General features: G+C 39.5%; 1 protein-coding gene across 3 annotated transcripts in view; it reads left to right on the top strand.

The window, feature by feature from the left end:
* Positions 1-22460, top strand: part of CARMIL1 (capping protein regulator and myosin 1 linker 1) — a 186513-nt gene that overhangs the window by 46443 nt on the left and 117610 nt on the right. The window contains exon 1 of one of the 3 annotated variants that reach the window (XM_079301419.1): positions 12767-12850. The exons of the other annotated variants lie outside the window; for them this stretch is intronic. The gene's annotated coding sequence lies outside the window, so the exon portion shown is untranslated. Of the gene's footprint in view, positions 1-12766; positions 12851-22460 lie in introns of those variants that run through there. 3 annotated transcript variants of the gene reach the window in all.

Here is a 22460-nt window from a genome sequence, read left to right as displayed (position 1 = left end):
GTGGGATTTATGAAAACCACTGGATATTATGAGACTTGGCAGTAAAATGGTGAAAGGTAGGTTGACATCCCTTCACAATTCTGCCTGAAGTGAGCTCATGGAAATTCTCAGTTACCTCTAAAAGGTCACTAGCTTGCAGTAGGAATCCTTGACTTGTGGTAATACTGCAGTTTGTTCATATTTTGTGTTTTTAAAATTTCTAGCATTGCAACAGGAAATTAGTGTTTTCTTATATGAAAAAAGAAAAAAAAAAAAAAAAAGAAAGAAAATCCCTAACAAACCATTCGGTCTTTTGGGAAATATTTACAAAATGAGAATTCTGAAAAACCATTGGGGGTGTGTATGTGTTGAAAGGTTGAATTTCAGTAGTGGTGTTAAATTTTAAGAAAATAATTAATAGTTTAAGGTACTAAATAAAACTAAGATGGTCTACTGTTGTGAATGCAAAGATAGAGGACAAAGCAATTAACTTAGCGATATCAATGTCATTTTAGTTTAAAATGCCTACACATCTCTGCATATTTTTATGAAATGCTGAGCTCTTGACAAAATGTTTTGGTGGTGTTTGTGGTTTTTCCCATTTTTAAACTTTTTTTTTTTTTTCACTAAAGTATTCATTTGAAGTATTTTTAACAGTCTCTTTCTCTCTTCTGCCCCCTCCCCTATTCTGATTTTCTCATGTGCCATATGCTATGTGTCTTCATGCAAGATCACTAGGGATAGATGATATCTAAATATATTTTTTTCTCAGTTTTAGCAGAGTGTGGCTCTGTTCCTAATTAGGGCTTGAATGCTCTTCAGGATAAACATGCTAAGGAATATGATGCCATTTGTGAAATGGCTCCTTTATGAATATAAGAGGTGCTTTGAGCCTTCATCAGAATCAGCTTGTCTCCAAACTGTCTCAGTATTTCAGCTGAACAATATATCAGCCAAAACCATGGGCTATTAAGTAATATGGTTATCAAACAAATGTTTCTGCTTTTAAATCAGATTCCATATGCACTGTATATTCATATTCTTCTATGAGTTGCATATCCCCTGAATAAGGATTTCAAGACAGATATATGTTTGGACTGCCTTTAAAAATCTAAAGTTCAATTAAGGAGAAGAAATTTCAAACAAATACACTCAACACATCCAAGTTGCCTGTCAAACTTTCTCTCATACAAAAAAAGCAGTTTTTCCCATTGTGTACAATTTCTAATGTGTGTTAATGCTGACACATTGAAGGAGCCTTGTCTATGGGAAGGCTCTTGTTTAATGGAGACCACCCCATTGTGCTGTGTTGTCCTTTGATCTCGAGTAGGACCTGCTGCTGGTCCCTCAAAGCAGGTGAGCCAGAGCCATGAACTGAGGCAGCTGCTGGAATTGCTGGGTGGAATTGGCAAAGCATTGCACTGCCTGAGGGTTTCCTGGGTAGGTAAGAGCAGGACATTTAACTTAGTGTTCTGTTCTGGTCTGGAAAAACTATGAGTTTTCAGTGTGACCTGTTCTTCTCTTATTTTTAATTATAATGAATCTAGAAATCCAAAAGCAATTTTCCACAGTGTTAAATATAATGGCTAGGGATTCTTGGGTAAGCCTAAACCTCGCCAGCTTGGATACTAGAAACTGTGTAGTACAGAAAGGAGGAGATGAAGCTATGAACAGTAGCTTCATAGTAGTGCAGCAGTTCATGCCATCTAGGCACAGCTACACACTGCCCAAGGCACTGTCCCTTCCCAAGGCTGTAAAATAAACAAAGTAAGGAAGGATTATCAGGGTTCTCTGAAGTATAGGGACTTGTATGGATTTCCTGGCAAGGTCCTGAACAAATTGAGGTTTTGGACATCTCCATTGGGCTCTGATCTGTTAGATGATAGAGCCCATTTGTAGCTTGTTCCCTAATCATTCAGTAGATGGAGAACACAGGAGTAAGTAAAGGAATGCCAAAAACTATAAGTCTCATAACAGGGTGTTGTATGTATAAATACATACAAATATATATGTGTATATATATATATATATATATATATATATATATATATATATATATATATATATATATATATATATATATTAGAGAGAGATAGTAAATTCAGGGAATGGCAAGCAAGTTTCCTTTGCTCTCTTGGTTTTTGGGGTGTGCTGCAAGTCATACACTTTGGAAAGAACAGATTTCTCTGTGAGATCCCAAACACATCCAAAAATGATTTAAACTCTATATTACAATTATTGCAGCAGGCTGTAGGGAAGTGTAGTATGTATCTTTATGGCTAAATTTGTAGGATATGTGCAAATGCTGAAGCATTTATATCTGGCAGTTTTGTGCTGTTTGAAACTCCAGGGTAATTTTTCTTATCAGTCCGTCTTTTATTAGTTCTGCTAAGATATAGAAATCTGCTTGCACTTGCTACATGAACTTGATTTTCTGCTTCTTTACCATCTTGCCATTCTACTTCCTCTGTTAGTGAATGTGAACTATTTTTAGGGGATGTGAGCTATTATGAATTTGAAAGGTATTAATTTCATTATATTACACTTTCCAGCAGCATTTTTTTTTCTGCAACAGGGAAATCTAGAAGTGTTTTTGTTTTAAATACTGGTAATGAATAAATAAATAAAAATTGCTCACTTTAAAGTGCATGTTATTTCAATGTAGATTTCTGGGTCTAGTGTTATATAAAGTAAACAATAACTTCCAGTTTGGGAATGTAATTGTTCCTGCTACTGCAATTTACTGGAAAAAATAAGATCCAATTTACTGACTCATTTTAAGGATATTTTGATTCTTTTATTTTTGTAAGTTGAGCAACTGTTCTGGGATTTTTGTTGTTGTTGATTATATTCTATTACTGCTCACATCATCCTTGGCAGCTATTTCTGTCCACCTTACATATATCATGCTGTTCTGGATCTGTGTGGGTGGGTGTTTTTTGCTAGCCATTTTTTCAATACTCATATTAAATCTTTTTCCTATCATTGCAGCTACCATTCTCCAGCTTTCTAATGAGATACATTAGTTAGTAGGAATGTTCTTCTGTAACTGAATTTTGCTTTATATATGTATCTGATATAAATTCAGTAGATCCAGGAGGCAGTTTGTGAGAGCTGCTGCTGGACCTACCTGCACAGAACTGAGTCTAGCTACACCTACAGGCCTTCAGAATCCCAGAGGTTTAGTGGGACTGCACAAGAATTTTTTTAAAATTCCACCAGACTTCCACCAAAGACAGACAAATAGCAATAGGAAAGGCTAGTCTGTGGGGAGTAACAAATCTGGGCATTGAAGTAAAATTTAGATATCTAGGAGAGGTCTTACATGAAAATCAAGATTTTACAGTGCCATAATTAAAATTAACTTTTTCCAACTCTTATTAGACCTCTCTTTCTGTCAGTGAGGTCATCATTGTATTTCAGCTGTGTAATGCATTAACTAGACTTGTGCTACATCCCCTTTAGCCTCTGCCACTTTGAGGAGAAGGTGTGTTCTGGATATTGCTGCCCTGAACCCAGTCCCAGAATTTGTTCTTGTAGAGATTCCTGATGCTTTTGAGACTTGACTGAAGCTAGGAAGTGTAATTTAAAACAAACAAACAAAGCAGCTCTACTTCCCCTCCCCAAAAATGAAGCTCTTCAAGTATTGTCACACTGTAGGCATATTTAACTGAAAAGTTAGTGCAGGTTGAAAGTCTTCTGACAAGTTTTACTATATCACTACCTGTTTGAGTAAGCTCTTGTGGAAGAGAAAAAAGGCACCTGCATCAAAATATGTTGAAATATTGATCAATGAAAAAAACATTTGCAAGAGTGGACTGGTTCATTGGCTGTACTTCCTGCTGTTACAGGCATATCACATCATAATACAGTGCTCATGTGTTAAACAAACCCTGTCTGTAAGGGTCTTGCCTCTACTGTACCCATCTTGTGTTTTTCTTCCCTGGTGGCAGGGAGCATTCCAATTCCTGACGTGCTGTCGGTAGTTTAACCATACTTGGTTCTAGTCCCAGTTAAAATAATTGAAAATTTAAATAGTTATTGTCTTTTTCAAGATTTACTGTATCAGTAAGAAAGACATTTTACAGTCCCCTTAGAATGCAAATGCACTAATCTTTTTCTGGTGTCCTGTCACACAAGGAGTTGCCTCTCCCTCAAACATTTGCTGGTGAGGCCTTTAGACTTAATGCTCAGGATTTTTGTATCAGTGTCTTAGGTGAAATATTGACTCATGTAATAGTCTGGTCTCTATCTAATCCTCATTTTGTCTCTCATAACAGGTTTCCTTCCCACATTAAAATCACTTATTTCCACCTCCAGTGTCCTCAGTAACACTGGCTCATGTTCTAGAGTACTCAGATGTGTTAAACCTAACATTTCTTTCACCTGAAGCTACTATTTCCCTCATCTAGAAAATGAGTTACAACACTGAGTAATAAAGTTGTGTTGGTCTGATGTGATTTTTCTCACTGGTGTTAGCAAGCTGATGTTGTGTCTTATTCTGCTTTCCTTTGGACTTTCTTTAATGATGCTGCCTTTGCAATGTGTTCCAATGCCCTGTGTTTCTATTGAGATGTTTTTTGTGAGCAGTAGTTTTCTGTGGCTTTGCTTGCAACTTCCTCTGTCATGTATTTTTTCAAATCTAGTTACTGTGTTTATTGAATATTTTCAGATCATATAGCACCCTTTACTTAATAGTTTTATTAAAGCCCTTACACCCAGTCCTGCAATTTCATTTGTCAGTTCTTTAAGAATGCACTGATGATGATTACTGAGATTTTTCTAGTTTTGAATGGATTAAACTTGTTACATTTTGCTGTTGTTTTCATGTTCTTTGCCATAAAGGCATCTTGAATTTCCCAGGCTGTAAAATAACAAAGTTTATTCCATTTTGAGACTATTGAAAGTGGGCTGTAGGGCAGCCCACTTGATGTTGGATGCTCTGCACAAGTGTTGTGGGATGCCTAAGTGAAATTTTCATTTTGTTGTTTAAAAGTAAGCATAGCAATGCCATGGGAAATATAAACTGTCTTAATTTCCCTTTCCACCCTAATGGAACATTTCTCCTGCTCCTCCTCAATATGGCTCTGTGTGCACCCATGCTAAGCAGGAGTGGCCATAATTCCTCTTCCCAGTGCTCACTCCACCATTCAGTGATGTACCATTCACCAGGCAAGACTGCCAGCCACCTTGTCCTTTTGCCCAGAAGGAAAGTTGTGCTTGTGCTGAACTCTTTCAATAAAAAAAACAAAGCAGGCAGCAATTTATCTCCTATGTCTCAGGATTTTGCCAGGACAAAAGAGGCAAAACCACACATCTGGGTATTGAAATGTGATATTTTTCAACATATGATAAACCCCAAAAGATGTTCTCTGAATGTGTAGTAAGGCTAGGAATGGGTTAGATGTGAATGAGGAACTGAGTCAGGCTGACTCACTCAGACAAATTTGAATTACTTGTGTAGTTTCTAGTTCGCAGTGTGTTAAAGTCCATTCAGGTTGGCAATCACAATTTCCCCAGCTAGTGAGGTCAGTGAAACCTGTTCATTTCTGGTTTCTCTGGGGAATTACAGAGTGGGTAAGAATAGATAAGATAAAAAGATCAAGCCATGACAAAAAAGTGTATTTGAGGAAGAGTTGTGACTTTGCGTGGTGACAAGTTCTCTTAAAATAAAAACATTTTAAAAAACTGAAGCTCAGCAGATGGCTTCATAATCTGTTGTTGAGACTGTAAAGATGGAGGCTGAGGGGACTTCTGGAAGAACCTGACACACCATGACAGAGGAGCAGTACAGTGTTTCTGCTTTCCTCAGGTCCTTCCTTGCCTTCCATCTGGCCTTCCCAAACCCTAGGGAGCAGACACAAACCCCACTCAATGCAGGCTGCTGTTAACAGATGGAAGCTGGAGGGCTGTAAGCAAGTACAGTTTTTGGAGTTCATGAAGTGTCAACTCTGTAGAAATTGCATTTTTCTGTTCTTTTTTTTTTTTTTCTTCTGAATTCCTTTGGGGGCTAGGACTAAATCTTAAACTTTTAAAGATCTAAAATTATTTCAAAGTTTTAGAATGTAGAGTTTTAGAATCAGAAGAAGTGAGGAGTCAAGGACTGTCCTTTTGAATAGGAGAATTTATGAAGTGAGGACGATGCTATTGCTTAAATAACTGCCTCCTTGGATTGCTCTTGGAGAGGCTTGTTGGACTCTAATGTTTTTTGTCATTGCCAAGCCAACTTCTTTTAGCCTTTCACAGAGGAGAAAAGGAAAGCCTCGCTCCTGTTTTGAGGAGTATTTGAAACCTACTGTTGCCTCAAGCTTTAGCTTCCTGTGCTGTGCGGTAGAGTGTCTGATAATGAAAGATGAAAGCTTTCTATTTTTGTCTTGTGAATGTAGCTCATGTTTCGTGGGCCAGATTGGTTGGTTTTTGTGTGTTCCTTTTTGGTGCTGCCTTTATCATGGAGAAGGGGGAAGGAGGGAATAGCAACTTCACTGAGGTTCTAAATTTAGAGTGGTTAGAAGTGTGGATGTGTATCTGGGGTCTTTCCAGCTTTTCAGACTCAAGGCACCTGAGGAGGCTGAATCGTGACCAAGCATGGTTGAGTTGAAAGGACAGTTCCTGGGCACCAGAAACCCTCTTGTCCTTAACCCCACTGAGTATCACAAGTGGCAAATCTGCACACCTCGTGAAAGCAAAGCCTGTTTTTCTCTCTTTGTCATTTGAAGTGTACACTGCAGACATAGCTGTCAGTGGTGTGGTCTGATATAGTCAAACTTAAAATATCCATTAAAAAATTATGATTGATTCTGGATGTTTTACTTCTGTATGCATGGTACACTAAAGAACTTGATACAAAAATTTTTGTTTATATAAAAATATTCTCAGAGATGAGGGACAGTGGATTTTTGGGTTGCTGTGCATAGTACAGAGAAGATGTTAAATGGGATGAGTGAAAAAAGAGGACATAGAGGAGAGGCCATGATGTTCTGTGCCTTGCATTTTCTTCACACATTTTCTGCCTACATTTATTTTGGAAACTTGCTTAAATGAACTGTAGTTATCCAAGTGTTTTTAGTGCATAAGTAGAAAAGCAAAATATGATTTGCACTTTCTTTTTTTAAGATCTATAGCCTAGCTGTAGAATTAATACATTTTTCATTATAGTTGTTTATACTGGATTATTCTCCTACCTCACTTTGCTCTCAGATGTTGGTATTTCCACTTTCTTTTTTAGGATGATGGAGACCTTCATTAAAAAGCTTTCTGCACATGTGTTGCAGAATGAAATGCCATATCTGTTCACAGTATGTTCCTGCTGTAGGAATTTTACTGTGTAGACAGAAGCCTGCATATTTGTGTGTGCAATGTGAAGTGCTTCAGAGGAGAAGCTCTGTGCTTCAGCACCCGTGCCATAGTCCAGCTTGCACTTCTGACTACAAGCCACAGCCAACAAGTTCTATTGTTCAGCCTTCCCTCTCTTTCTCCCTCAGCTGCTGGCTTCCCAACCTGCCAGCATAACTCCTCTTCAAGTGTGGTCTGGGGGAGGGAATAATGCTTAAGCTGTTTTGGCAGAACTCAGGTTAAGTGAAATGCTACTGGATTTCACCTCCTCCTGAACATTGGCACAGCACCTGGACAGCATACCACACCAAGGATGGCCAAGATCCCCTGCAAAATAGTGTTGTTTTCCCTGCAAAATATTTAGGGTTGCTAAAACTGATTGTAGGTGCTGCTTTTTGTGATAGTGTGCCCAAGCTACATCTTGAGAATCCAAATGACTAAAATGCACCACACTGCCCTGTTCAAATGAACTGGCTATCAGCCTTAGTATATTGGCAGTAGGTCCTACTTTTTGTGATAACATTATCCAAACTACCATCTTGTGGAGCCAGGTGTCAAGTTCTCTTTTGAAAAAAAAAAATAAATCAGGCGGGTGCTGCTGACAGCAGGCAGCAGTTTCCAGGTAAATCCTTGGGTTACAGGCTAGTGTGAGGAGAGTTCAGCTTCCAGATGCTTTCACAGAGCATCCACAGCTCCTTGTCAGGCCCTGCTGTGTAGTACAGAGAGAAGCACTCAGCTGCTCGGGCAGCCCTCCCTGCTGAGAGAGGTGGTGTTCTGTGGAAAAAGGCATACATGGCTCACATGAAAGCCTCTGAGAAGGCTTCATTCACCTTCTTGAGTGTACCTCATTTTCTGAAAGCAAAAGCTGCACTAGGGCACGTGCAGCTATCAGAGGTTTTGTTGCTTTGAGTAAGTGAAAAGATTCCTCCAAGGCTAGGAAGATGAGAATAGAGCACAAACAATGGAAAGTGAGGCTTTGTACAAGAGCTAACCTCATATTTGTTCTGCAATATGAGCTCAGTGCTTGTTTTTACCTGGTTATGAAAAAATGAAGCTTCTTAGGTTTTTGTTTCATACTTACAAGACAGCACAAAGGGTGTCTTACAGTGCATCTTTTTGATCCTGTTTGCTATGACTCAAAGCACTCTATTCATATTTATATGTCCAGAAGACATAAAAGTACATCTTAATCCCAGTCAAAATTTTAAAAAGGAATATATTTTGGATATTTGCATTTGAAATGTGCTTGGAGCGAGTTTCTTTGTTCTCCATGTGCTCTGAGACAGAACAGGTTGTTACAGGGGACCTTTGTACACTGACTCCCCACCTCCCCCAGCACTTTAGGAAGCTCATGCAGCCTGGTCTGATACATGCTTGAGCTTGCATCTTGGTAAACAGGGCTAATTGAGTACAGTCATTGATGGGGGCCAGAGAGGGAGAATCAAGTGTGGTTTGTGTGGAGGATGCAATTAAGGAGGCTCTGTGACCTGCTATGGAGGGACAGCATTTGAGAGTAACTCTGTGTGCATGTTCCTGAGTAATTGTCCTGGGAGAGGAATGGCAGAAAGCTGGCCAGATTTCTGGCTAAACAGTTACTGAATCTGGTTAAGCTGTTGCAGGTGGATCATTCACAAATTCCCTGTTTCACAGAGTCAGTTGTATCTGCCCTGCTTGTTTAGCATGACATAGGGAGTTGTTTTGAAGAGTGTTGCAGATTTTGTTCAGATTTATACCTGCACCTGTTGCTTTTCCACATGCACAGGTTTTTTTTCAACACCGATGGAACTAAATGTTTCTCTTCATAAATTAAATGTGTTCACAATTTAAAAAAAAAAATCCTCTGTAAGCCAGGTTCCTGGTGGCTACAGATTTGCTGGAGGAAGGCCAGTGGGGCTCTCTGTCTGAACATAAGAATTGGAAAGCATGAACATATACATCTAGAAATAGGAAATGCTGCTTCTTGGCTACACACTGCTAGAACTGCTTTGTGAGCAGAGTCTGAGCACATTAAACAGCTGGTGACAGGTCTCTATATAAAAAATGGTTTTGGGTTATAATCCACAACCACTTTCCATGAGTTACAGAGCAAACTTCAATTAGTGTTTACATTTGCTTTGGTTGGCAGCTCTTTTTTAAAATGCTGCTTGGGTTAATTTGTGTTCTTTCATTTTTCCTGTCTTCCTTCCATCTTACAATATATGGTGCAGCTATTTGTCTGCAATCCTACTGTTGGTTTTCCTATTGTCCTGCTTGCTGCTCAGCCCCATAAGGAAAAGGGGATCAGCTCCTCCAGCTGATTGGTAACCTAAGCTGCTTCTCTGGAGCATGGCAAGGAAGGGAAATCAGTATGGCATCAGTACCATCTGTCTATAAACTCAGAAGTCAGCAAGGTCTCTTGCTGCACCAGTGTGACATTTCTCTTGCTGAAAGGGGTTTCCCAGAGTGGTCAAGAGCCCTTTTGGACTCCAAAGAAAAGAGGAAATCACAAGGTAGTTCTTATCAATCAACACCTGTTTATTAATGGTTCTGTCTTTATGCCAAGTTAGGTTTGGGGAGAGGGAAATTACTTTAGGAATTAGCAAAGAATTACTTTTAAGTGGTGTTACTGAAAATACCCACAATCATTAATGAGTTTAGTGAGTTTCCAGTGTAATGTGTTTATTTTAAAAAGCATGACTTTTCTTTGCTCAGAAACAATAAGAATGGACAGCAGTGCTTCTAATGTTGGATATCAAGTGGAAAATAACTGTTATTTTATTTTTTAGTTGGTTGGTTTGTTTTGGGTTGTTTTGTTGGGTTGTTTTTGTGATACCCCGATCACATTTGGCATCTCAAATCTCAACTAACATTTAAAAGTTTCTCCATAGAACTGAGAGAGAAATCATGACATTTCATCAAAAATGAATGTATGAAAATGCTGAAATGTGTATTTGATGTAAGAACATTTAAGCACGTCCAGAAAGGAGAAATGGTGCTGCCTGGAATACTTATCTCTGTAGGAAGGAGATTTTATTGCCACCCTATTTTTCTGGATGTTCTCAAGGTTTTAGATAAGTTTTGTGTTTTGTAATGCACAATGGCAAAAAGCAGAGATGAACTATTCTGATGATAACATTCGATAGTTCATAGAGGCACATTATTTAATATCTTTGCCTCGCAAATTTAATTGTTGCTGATGAAAATTGGGAAGTTAATACTTACATGACCCAAGGCAAACAACTTTGAACAAGTCCATTCCTGAAGTTTTCAGTTTCAGCAGATACCTCAAGTCAGACAAAACTTCAAATGCATGACTTGTGGCCATCAGCTAGAAGTGTTTTGTTGTTCCTAAGGGTGCAAAGTAACTTCTTTTATTTTGGGCAGTGAGTCATGACTGAAAAGCAGTAGTGCTTCTTCTAAGCAGTAGTCAGTAATGCTTTTAAAGGTAAATTGGGTAGCCATGATTTTGTGTACAAATGATGGAGTTCATGTACCCTTAGCTATCTGTGGGGATGGACTCTGGTTGGATGTCATGATTTATTCATAAAGGATGACTAAGCGAGTCACAGGGTTTATTTTGCTGGTGTGTTTGACCTCCTCTGGAGTCACTGGTGACAAAGAGCTGTGAGTTTCTACAGTTTGATACTGGTTACAGACAGATAAGACTGTTGATGGTTTTGGTCTCATTGCAGGTAAGTCATGGGATTATCAGGGAGCTGATGAGGCCTGGCCTGGTTCAGCATGCTCTTCTGTTCCTCAGACACCTACCAGGACTTGCAAAAAATGTGCAGGCCACTGTTACTTCCACCTGCCTGGTCAGCCAGGTCACCATTGCTGTGTCCTGTGAGGTGCCCAGCCTCTCCATCAGACTAGCTCAGTGTCTGTGCCATCAAGTTTGTGTCCATGTGATTTCTGACTTCTTGTTGTGTTTCGGGTAAAATTAAAGTGCCTTGCCATCACTGCAAGCTTGTCTGAAAAAACTCAGCCTCATGAAATTACAGGTGTTTTGCAAAACTCCTGGTAGGAAGGAAGGGGGTGTCAGCACTTCCTCTAGCAACTGTGGATCTGGAAGAGAAATCTGGTTCTCACCTGCTCTTCCAGGTGAAACACTTGTGCCTGCACATAGTTGGCAGTGGCAGCCGTTGATTCAGGCTGCCTGCCTTCATGTCTGAAGTTGTTTCTTCCTGTGTGGGAGGGAGTTTTATGCTCTGGGATAAGTATTCTGGCTGCACACATGTGACTGCCTCTCTGTGGCACCCTCAAGACCAGAGGTAAGTGGAGCATTTCAACTTTCTAAGCTTCCATGTATGGGGTTTCTCAGGTTATGGTAACACTGAGATGCAAAGGTGTGGGGGTTTGCACAGCTCATTCCAAGTCAGGGGTAGCAGAGCATTGGGGATGGTTGGGGTGTCTTTGGAACTGCATCCTCAGGGGGCACCTCCCCTTTGCTCAGGCAAGGAAAAGCAGGGAAGTGCAGTTATTTCACAGTTCATGGGGCACCTGGACTAAGTGCCCTGGTGTCGCCTTCTTCAAAGGCATGGATTTTATAGCGTGAAGGGTGTGGGCTGCAGCTGGCTTCCCCAGCGACTCTGCTGTCTGCTGATAGTGTTGTAGATGGAAGATAAATTGCTCATCATTGCAGTCTGACAGCTGCCTAGAGAGCAGGGTAGAATTAATTCCTGAACTTCTTCCTTAACTATTTCATTTACCTGGGTGGATGTTCACTACTGAATGTGTAACTCCTTTGCAGGAATGAATACTCAGAGAATTATCTGCTGTGTTTGTTTCATGTATACTTAGCATCCTAGATAACACAGCAAGTATGCTGTTTATCTCAATCAGGAAAAAAATGTAGGTAGTAAAAATAAGCTGGAAATGCAGTCTTACTCTATTTGGTAGAGGCTGTTGCCTTGGGCTGTGGCTTATCTCATTAACCAACCATGAAAACTGTGCAATTTTCCATCTTTGCTCTTCATCAGGTGGATTACCATTCATATTATTTATCTACAGTTGTTCAGGGCAGGCAGCAGTGGGGTAGGGTGTTTGTGTATTTCTGGTGTATTTACACAAAGTTGCTCTGTGATGATTGCAGACTCTGGAGTTGGATCTTTAAATGCATGTGTTGATGGACAACTGCTCTGTAATTAAATAAGAAAATTCACTTTTCATTCGGCAGGGGGGTTTGCTTACCTTGTATTGTGCCATTCAGTTACCTATTGAGGCGTTTAGCTGTGAATGTGCTGTGGTAACAACAGGCTGTTGGAAAAGCTGGTAGCAAAACAATACCCTGAAATAAAATACTTTCTGGAGGCCTCTCAAGGGTGGTTAATAGACAATTCCTGAGCTTTTAGCTGTTAAAAGTCTGCTCAGAGCTCCAGCCAAGTTACAAAACTTGTTTTGTCTGGCAGTTGTGTGGATCAGTGAGCCAAGGGTTATGATCATCAGTTAAAAAAATCCTTTCTGGCAGAGTTTGGGCTCTTGTTTTGGAAAAGCTGTTGAGAGAGTATGAAGAAGGTAGGGTTTCTCCCAGGTCTCCATCACAGGAGTTTGATTCACTTAGGTAAGTGAAGTCTGGGATATGTATTTGATGTTTCAACCTATACTCCTCTATTTTGTTTTTCTACTGATAAGACTCACTAGTGGTTGGAAAAGGAGGCTTGGCTGCTAATTTAGCATGGCCATAACTTTTCAGGAGAGAGAAGACTCAGGGTACAGAGTCCTGGGAGAGGGCCAGGGAGCTGCAGGTTTCCCAGGCTGGCACCAGGTCTGAGCAGGAGCAGGCAAGGACCCACTGATAAGCTTGGGATCTGAGAGGTGCTCTGACAAGGGCTGGAGTGCAGCCCAAACGTGCAGACTCCAAACAATGTCTCTGTGGCCACCTTTGCAATTTTTAGTAAAATTGTGGTGCTCTGTGAATGTATAAAGAGACCCTGGCAAATGTTGTCATTTGAAATGTCTAATTTTAGGTTGTAATTTATTAGAGCATTTTTCTGAAGATGAGACTGATTTTTTTTTTTCAGTTGTCTTCTCTTTCAATGTACTAAATAAATAAAAGATGCTTTTATAAAATGAAATGTCATTGCTATTGCAGTTCTGGGACAAATGCTGTATGTTGTCATGTTGTTCTCATTGGAAAGCAAACATAGAATTACAGCAGTTTTACATGCTGTGACTAACCTAACATATTTTATTACATACTGCCTTACATTTTATGCAGCCAAGCATGTTATCTTTCACTGAAAGAATGTTTACTACAATTTTATATTAGTAATCTGCAAGAGGTTGCTAAGTGTACGTGACAAATGGATTGTTTCTTGCAGTAATGTGAAGAAAATTGTAAGAAATTCTTGATGAAGTCTTCTGCTCTTTTAGTACCAAAAAGTCCTGTGAAAATAAATCTGTGTATCTCTCTTGAGTATTTTCTCCCTCCACTGTATGCATGTATTGGGAGGGGGGCCAATGGAGACAACTCCCTATCTAAAAAACTTGTTTCTTTTCTTTGTTTCTATTCAATTGCTGATGGCTTTAAAAGTGAGAGAACTATCAGGTCTTATGTTTTCATTATTTTCCCTTTCTATTTAACCAGCTGCATAGCTGATCAGTATTTTCATTTGTATGAGATAGAGACCTTTTTACTCTTTACTCCAAGTAGACACAATGTCTTCTTCCATGGTGCTGTGAAGTTGACCATCTGGGTGATCTCTGCTTTTTAATTTGCTGGCAAAACCGACTTTTTGCGAGCATATTCAAGCAGACATTTGTTTTCTGATTATGGTTTACTTTTTTTAAAAAGCAGCATGAACTTTTTAGGAAACAGTCTTAAGGATAAATATACTTGTCTTGGCTGATACAATAGCTAAAAGAGCTGTTTGGAAACTACCTGTGTATCTGTAGATAGCAGGAGTCCAGATTTACAGACCACTTGACCAAAATGACATACTTTGTGTATGTTTGGGCATATGAATGAAGCATGCTACCAAGTTAACTTGCCCAAACTAGAAGCTGATTTTACTGTGAACTCATTTCTTTGCTTCAGTGTTCTTAGGTTTGCTTTATTAATTCTGTGAATTAGCATCAATACACGTGGGAGGACATTTTCTTTGGATCCTGCATTAAATTATTCTGAAGAGGCCCTGACAGTGAAAGGAGTTGCATGTCTGTCTCCTCATCTATCCTCTTAATGGGCCTTGCACTGTGTATTTTTGCACATATTTGAAGCAGAGATATTAGTTTTCCAATTACTGTTCGAGCTCTTTGACGGAGCCAATGAGCAGTTATGCAACATGTCTGAGTTGCTTCCTTTTTCCCAGGAGTGAGCAAGGACTGGCAGAACAAGTATTGGCTTCTTTGTACAAGTTACCTCTTAAACTGAAATTTGGAGCTCATGATGTGGATACTTCGAACAGGTCCCTGATTAATGAAGATGAGAGGTTACAGCCATTAAAGAAAGGATGGGTGCTAGCACAGTGTCAGGAGAGATGGAGTTTCTTCTGGTTGTTCTGAAAAGTTGAGTATAAGTTCATGCAGTGTTTTTGTTTTTCATCCATTGTAGGAAGCAGTGACATTTTATTTATTTGAGGTTAATCAGTCCAAATGGCAGTGATTATTCTAGTGTAGAGGTTAAATAAATACATAAACCCTTGTGTGGACTTGTTGCTCTGCTACTTAAGTACCCCAGTGATCTTACTGACCTGCAGCATTTGTTTTTGCTTCAGGGATGTCTACCATGCCTGTGCTGCCCTTTCACTAGGGAGCAGCTTTGCCAGATTTATCAGCAGATGCATGTCCAAATGAGCTGTGTGTGTCTGGTAGGATGCTGGGGGTGAACTGCCAGCAAAGAGCTACCAGGGCTGGGTCTGTATACCTGGATCACAGGATGTCTCAAAGTCATGCAGCTGTGGTGCATCACTAGGGGCTTAATTACACTGTCCTTCCTCTCATGCTCTTTCCTGCAATAAGGATACCCATTGGCTGGTCCTTCCTAAAGAAAAGTTAGTTCTCTTTTCTCTTCCTCTTCTCCTCTCCTCTCCTCTCCTCAATAGACACCTGTGTGTCACACCTGGTGCTGGAAAACAGATTTGGTGTGTGTGCACATGGTGGGAGCCCCTCAGCCTGCCTGAGCCACCTGAGCAGCTGAGTGGCTTTGGAAGTGCCCTGCAGTGTGAGGAGCTGGGGGGAGTGGGCTCAGCCTCTCTGGGTTAGCTGTGTTATGCTGGAATGGATGGGTTACACAGCTGCACCCTAAGGCTGCATTTTGGCACGTGCGTGGAGGCTTTTCAGTTGTAATTGATTTCCCTCACTTTCTTGTCTGCCTCGTGCAAGTGTGACATAGAATGTAGAGTGCAAAGTCTGATGCAGTGCTCCTTGCTTTGCAAGCAGTTTTATGTATTATTCTAGAGTATTAATTTACTTCCCTTTTTTTTAAATAAGGATACTTTTTTGTCTTGGATTGAGTGATTTAAATTTCCTGCTGATTTAAATTTACCAGTGATCTAATGGATGTACTTGAGTCTTGGAAGACAGCAGTTTATATGCATAAAAGAGGAGGTAGATTCTGTTTCTAATGCTGGATCATCCTCAAATATTTCTGTGTGAATATGTGGTTTAAAAAAAGGCACTGTGTATTTGTGTGACTGTTATAAAGCTTGATGTCTTCCTTTTTAGTGCCCCAAATTGCGTGCAGCTATAACCACCCCCACTACCATCTGTTTTAATTAATAACAAGGGTAAGACAGAGATAATTGTTGAACTCTAGACTTCCTTTTGTATGTGTGTTATATAGATTTGCTGGCTGTATTTTGAAAGCAAAACTGATTTCTGAAGCTGTAGCAGAAAGGTACCAGTTTTATGGATTGTAGAAATAGCACTGATTATAATTTTTAGTTAGTTTGTTTGGGTCTTTTAAATACATTAGGTTTAAGTCTTATCCTTTCCTTCATACTTTTCAGATGGCCTCATTTGTTTGTGGGTTCAAAAGGTTTCTTTCTTCTCCAGGAATCAACAAATTAAACAGAAATCAGTATGGTTTTTTGCTTCTCTAAAACTGTTGGTTACCTTGTATTTGTAATCTCTCTGTTTTGTTAGAATGGACCAGAAAACAGTTGAATCACTGCTCCATTCTAAAGGCAGTACTGGCTGTACATACACAGGAGTAAATGCACTGCAAGGGATGGTATTTCAAACTAACAGTCTGGAATAGAACACAGTCTCATTTAAAGTGTGGTTATGCAGCCATCTATGCATTTGTTAATGAAAAGGGGTGGGTTTATAACATCAACAGAGTGAATTTAGAGAATCAAAACACGTTCCATGGTAAAAGTGACCTGGCAAGAAATATTTTCACACAGTTTTATGTTTCCACTGTTTTTCATTCATTACACATACACACATCCCCAACTGAGATGTTTTTTGTCTTGTTTGTTGGTTTCAGAAGCTTCCTGGCTTTCACTAAGAATTATTTAGTGTCCCAGATCTGCCAATTATGAGCTTCTCAAGCTATGGGCACAGGAGCAGAGGGACAAACCTCCAGGCAGAAACATGGTGCAAATAGCACTGAAGCAGCTGCAGACAAAAGGGCAGGCTGTGCATTTGATAAGTAAGAATTCAGTATACTAGAATTGCAACATAGGCATATGAAAGGTGACAAATTCAGCCCAGGGTAAACTTGCCTTTGGGAGACAGCTCAGTCCCTAGTTAGTGTCAGGTGTTCACAGCTTTTAAATCAGGACTGCTTGACTTGGCACAGATTAACCCTTTTGTGAATGTCTATCCTTGATCTTGGCATTTGAGTTTCTCCAGTCATATTATCTGATTGTGCTTGGGGTAGGGGGAAACCAGAAATTGGTAGAGTATTGAAGGTAGGTATGGTACATTTCTCTTGGATTTCCAAGCCTTTGGTGATCCAGGTGAAACCATGGATGCTGGGTGTCTGGGATCACAGCCACTCTTTGAAGTTTACTCCAAGTGAACTCAATAGTCAGAATCCAGCATGTCTTGCATGAGCTGCATGTCTCATGCAAGGAAACATAGCATGTCTCAGCATAATGAGTGAGCATCAGCAGAGCTGCTATCAGTAGAGCTGCACAGGCTTTCTAGGTGCAACTGGAAATGTTTTGCTATTCAACTTGCTGTGTGTAAGTGTAATCTCTCTTGTTTTTTCATAGAACAAATCTTACAGAACCATAGCTAGAGAGGTTGCTCAGCCTCAGCCTAATTTTACTTCTTACCCATTCTGCCTCAGAATGTTGGCATGTTGCCGGCAAGTAGCAACTTCAGACAGTATAAATAAAAATCACTGTCCTTAACAATGAAGATTTTTGTGTGATATTGAAGTCTTTGGATGGATTATGCAGTCTGCTGGAAGAAGAAACTTGGCAAAAGACTAGAAATTGAATGAAGAGAAAAAACTATTATGTTAGTCCTTAAACTGAATTATCTTGCCATTTGTCATTTCTGTACTGTTTCTATTTCTTATTAAATCCTCTTTCTGCTTTGATTGCAGGAAAGTATCCATTTCATGTGCCTCTCCCTGGGAATGACACCCTATTAGGAGAGCTGATGCTTCTCCCTGTGTAGTTGTGTCTCACATCACATCTGCATTTGGTGACCTCACTTTTTTTAGCTGTTGCTGCATTGGCTCTGTGCAGGACTCCTTGATGCCTGTGGTCAATAGGCTTTGACCCCCTTAGAAGGAGCATTATTGAGTGCCAGCATTTCCAGACAGCTGTGATGCCTTCATCATTTGTTTATAGGGACATGATTATTACAGCCAGAGCCAGATCATATGCTCTGAACCCTGAGGAGCCAGAGAAGCTTGTAGTTTTTCTAGCTAATTTACCAGGCTCCAGAAACTTCATAGAATTGATTGATTTTTACCAGGAGTGAGTCAATGATGTATTTTGAAAGCTGTTATATATCTTGATGCGGCTGCTGGAAAGTGAAACTGCCCCCTCTCCCCCACCCACTTTTGCATATATGAAAGCAGAATTCTTCAGACTTTTTATTAGCAACCACAACAGATGCTTAGCTTCTGAAACTGCTCTGAGGCATCAGATTGAGAGGAGCTGAGGTTACAGGCTTGATGCTGATACTGTTGGATTAAACACTGTGGTCTTTATTGTGCAATGAGTGTGCACAGATATATTATTTTAAAACAGTGGTATTTGGCATCACTTCTTGAAAGGGTTATATCTACTTGCTTCTGCCACCTGCATTTTTAGATTAGGGCCTTAACTACATGTCTGTATATTTTAACAGCTTCTAGGGTAGGAGTGGCTTAATTGAAAATGTACTTTATGATCATGATGATGTGATTGTTTGAGGCAAAAGGACAAATTCTTTTTTTTTCTGTTAAACACGTTGGGCAGTGAGTACTCTTGCTTTTTTAACTTGAGCAAAGCAGTGTCTCCTGGAGGTTCTTTACTCAGCCTGGAGTAGATGACAATAAAGTGTCCCATTGTTTCTACCTCCCTTGACCTCTACTTTAGGAGATATCTATATCTGAAGACAGAAGATAGTTCCCATCTAATTGATGAGCAAGGAGGGGGTGGTAGCCTTCTCAGAACTGGTGTGAGCTCTGCCATGCAACTGAATTTGAAATCATTCCATCACAGACAAGTTGACGTGGATGCTTTCTGCTCTTTGTCTTCATTTCTTGGTGCACTTATGTGAAAAATTTTAGGATTTAAGGAAGAGAAAGAGAAGACATCTGTATCTAGCCTGCAAGAAAATGAGAAATGATGATGTAGACAAACTGAGTGATTACAGGACCCTGACATAGAATACGTGGAAGATAAAGCTGGGGTTTTTTTTCAGTGCTGCAGTTGTGAGTAGGAGGTTTTGATTTTTGATGGCTGTACTTTACTGACATCAATAATGTTCTCATCTGAATAATGAAGTTAATTATTCAGTAATACAAGTGTTTGTGTGTGGGCAGGGTTCAAATGTTCTATATATCTGATAGTCTGTCGGGTGAAATTTTGTGCAAACCTGCTAACAAGACACTGATCATTTATTTATGGTGTGCTTTGGAACTTAGCTGTATAATTAAAAATCTTTATAGTGATTTCTTTAAAACTTCTGATTTTTGTTATACAAAACTCCTGTGTTGATGTAAGTATCAAAGCTCAACAAAAGGAGAAGAAAACATTTACAACTTGAAGCAATGAAAAATCCTGAGAAGAGATGATAAAAAAGAAGTGGTTAGAAAAATCATGATGACACACATTAATAAGCTATTTAGGCAGCACAGTAGAATTTTTCTTTCTGACTTCTGTGAGAATCCAGCAAAACAGGCTGAATCCAGGTGAGTTAATTGAAATGGTTGATGTATAACTCCAGTGATGGTTAATCAATGTTACTGTGAATTTAGGCTAAGAATGATAGTCACATTTGAAGCAAATTTTGCTAAACTGGGGTGTGTATATTAATGCCATACTTTATAACTGGCATAAACTTAAAATTGCACTTGCAAGCCTTGTTCTTGCAAACTAAACTTAGAGGGACCATGGTGGTTTAAAACCTACCATCTAAAAAGAGCAAAGACCATCATTCTCAGGTTTACTTTCCTTTTTGGCAGACTGTGCTATTGCTCCACAGAGAAAATCAAGGTAGTCTACAAACTGAAGAACTTCTAAGTCATTAGTCTGGATAAAATGATAAAGCCCAGGAGGATCTAGTTCATTCTTACACTTCTGTAGTTTGCTCTGACAAGCAGAGGGAGTTTTAAGTTCACAACTTAGAAGTAGTAAAGCAGTGAAGTAATCTTTTAAAAGCTCTCTTCCTCTCCAAAAGATTCTTGTGTTCTGAAATGAGCAATGGTTAAGTAGCATCAAGCATGTGGATCAGTGCTTATAAAAGCAAAATTCACACATGAAACTGTTCTGAGTTTGACCTAGAAGACTTTTGCATCAGAATCTTGTGAAGGCTTTCTGGGGAAGCAAGCTGATTTTTTTCCCCAAATGTTCAGAGGCACGGGTAGTTTAAAAACTACAGGAATCCTTTGTATATTAGGTAGTGTTTGAACAGTTGTTACACTTAACTCCTAAGTTTGAAGAGCAGATTCATTTATTGGTTTTTGCAGTCAGTAAATTGCAATTTCCTTCTTTTTGAACATGATTTCTGACTTTGTTTGTTTTTTTCCATTTGGCTGTTAGAAATTGATGTTGTTCTCAGACAAATGGGGATGTTTTGTTATTACATGAATTTTTCCAGGTTAATATACTGTATAAGGAGCTGCATAAGTAACACATAGGCAATATTAGTGTGATGCACTCAAGAATCTTCACAAAAACAGAAATTATGAAAATGGCTTTTTTATTGGAGCATATTCATTTTTAATAGTCAGCAGCATTATATAATTGTCATCATAAAACTTTTAAAAATCAGTGGAAAGGGAAATATCCCTCCTACAATTGTTATTTAGTGGTTTTTGTCCAGCTCATGCAGCCTGTATTTCATAGGCAGACAAAATAATGTGAATTTGGAGAGTGGGGGAGATTGCCAAATATTTTTTTGCAGCATGTTGGAGGCAAAATTGCTTTTCTGGAATGTGACAATTCCTGAATTTCTATCTAAGGGGAGGCCAGATGCAATCAGCTGTGTCACTGCCTGAAGCTGGCCTGGTTGCTGGGTTTCCTGCCTGTTAGATACAGAGTGGGAGCAGGGAGGGGACTTTGTCTGGTGCAGAAGAAATGCCCCTGCATGACAGGAAGGTGGGAACACTGTTCACACCTCTGTTATTTACCTGCCCTGGCTGTAAGAGTAAAGTGCAAGACAGAGAACCTGCTCTGATTTTTCTCCAGGAGATGGTAACTACTCATCAGCTGAATGGGTGGTTGGCCCTGGGTAAGTCATCAGGGGATGCCCCAGCCATCTTCAGCTTCCATCACTTAAATAAAGAAGTCTGTGGGAAAGCTCCATACTGGAAGAGGTCTCCCTTTGACTGCCTGTTTCATGCAGGGATAGCAGTGGGCAAGGGGAAGTCCCTTTCAGCCCCACTTTCTTGAGTCGGAACAGGGGAATAGTTTGCTCCCTTTATTTGCCATTTCTAGAAGGTGTTTTAAACTCTGAAAGAAAAGATTTCTTTAGCAGAGGAGAAATGTGATACTTTAGAAATTAAATAGGTGTAAAAGAAATCATATAAAATGTAGAACAATATAACAAAATATCTGAGGTTGTGAGTATAGTGGTGGCTTTTAAGGATTTTAAATGGCCAAGTAGCTGGTTTCAGCACTCAAGCACTATCCGTCTCTTGAAAGATTGATGGTCTTAAGATATCAAAGTATATAAAGATTAAGTCTTGCAGTGTAGCTCAGGTGATTAGGGATGAAGTGGCTGTCACAGCCGTGTTAGTTCCAGCGGGTACTTTGTACTTTACAGATGATAGAGATGGAAAGGGGGTACTGTGGGGAAGGAAGAGGAAGAAAAGAAAATCAAGAGTGCACCTGAGGACAGCAATCAGGCTCCTGTAGTAGTGTAGAGGAGATCTTGCATCCCCTCTGGACCTAGTACTGAAGAGAGTTTTGTCTTGCACCCATAGCAATGGGTTTTTTTGGGAAAGAACTGCCCTGTCTTGCGGGTTTTTATGGTTCTCCACCCATTGGTTTGTGTTTGTTTCAATTTGTGTATGCCAGGGAGAGCGCACAAAAGACTTAATTCTACAGATTTGTTAGGCTGGTATCTTTCCCTGGTCCTTAATTCTTGGGGCTATCTAAGGTAAATTTCTTTTTAAACTGTGGTTTATGGCTATTGAGGAAAACTTCTACTGTGTTTATTTAATTTATTTGAATATTAAGTGTAGCTAAGTGCATTGCACTTTGATACTTGAATCTTTATTTAATTGTTGGTAGCTAAAAGCAAATGGGAATGTCTCTAGAAGATTTTCTTATAAAATGCTTGCATTGTGGATCAAACTACTTTTCCTCTGAACCTGAAGTTTTTGTTTTGTTTCCTGTCTTTAAAGTTCTTCATTATGGCTGCTGTGACACACTTAGAAAGAGAGCAATCCCATCACTAAGTATCACTGCAAAATGTTTAATCTGGCATTTCTAAGTGATGAAATTAAAGAAGATAAGAATAAAAGCACTGTAATAGCAAAATCTATTTCCAGCTACTTCTGCATAGAAACAGAAACATTTGCAGCACACCAAAATGCTTCCAGTTTTAACTGC

The sequence above is a fragment of the Erithacus rubecula genome (assembly GCF_903797595.1).
Source record: "Erithacus rubecula genome assembly, chromosome: 3".
Classification (NCBI taxonomy): domain Eukaryota; kingdom Metazoa; phylum Chordata; class Aves; order Passeriformes; family Muscicapidae; genus Erithacus; species Erithacus rubecula.
Note: the sequence above shows the minus strand (reverse complement) of the source record. Positions and strands in the feature narration are given on the sequence as shown.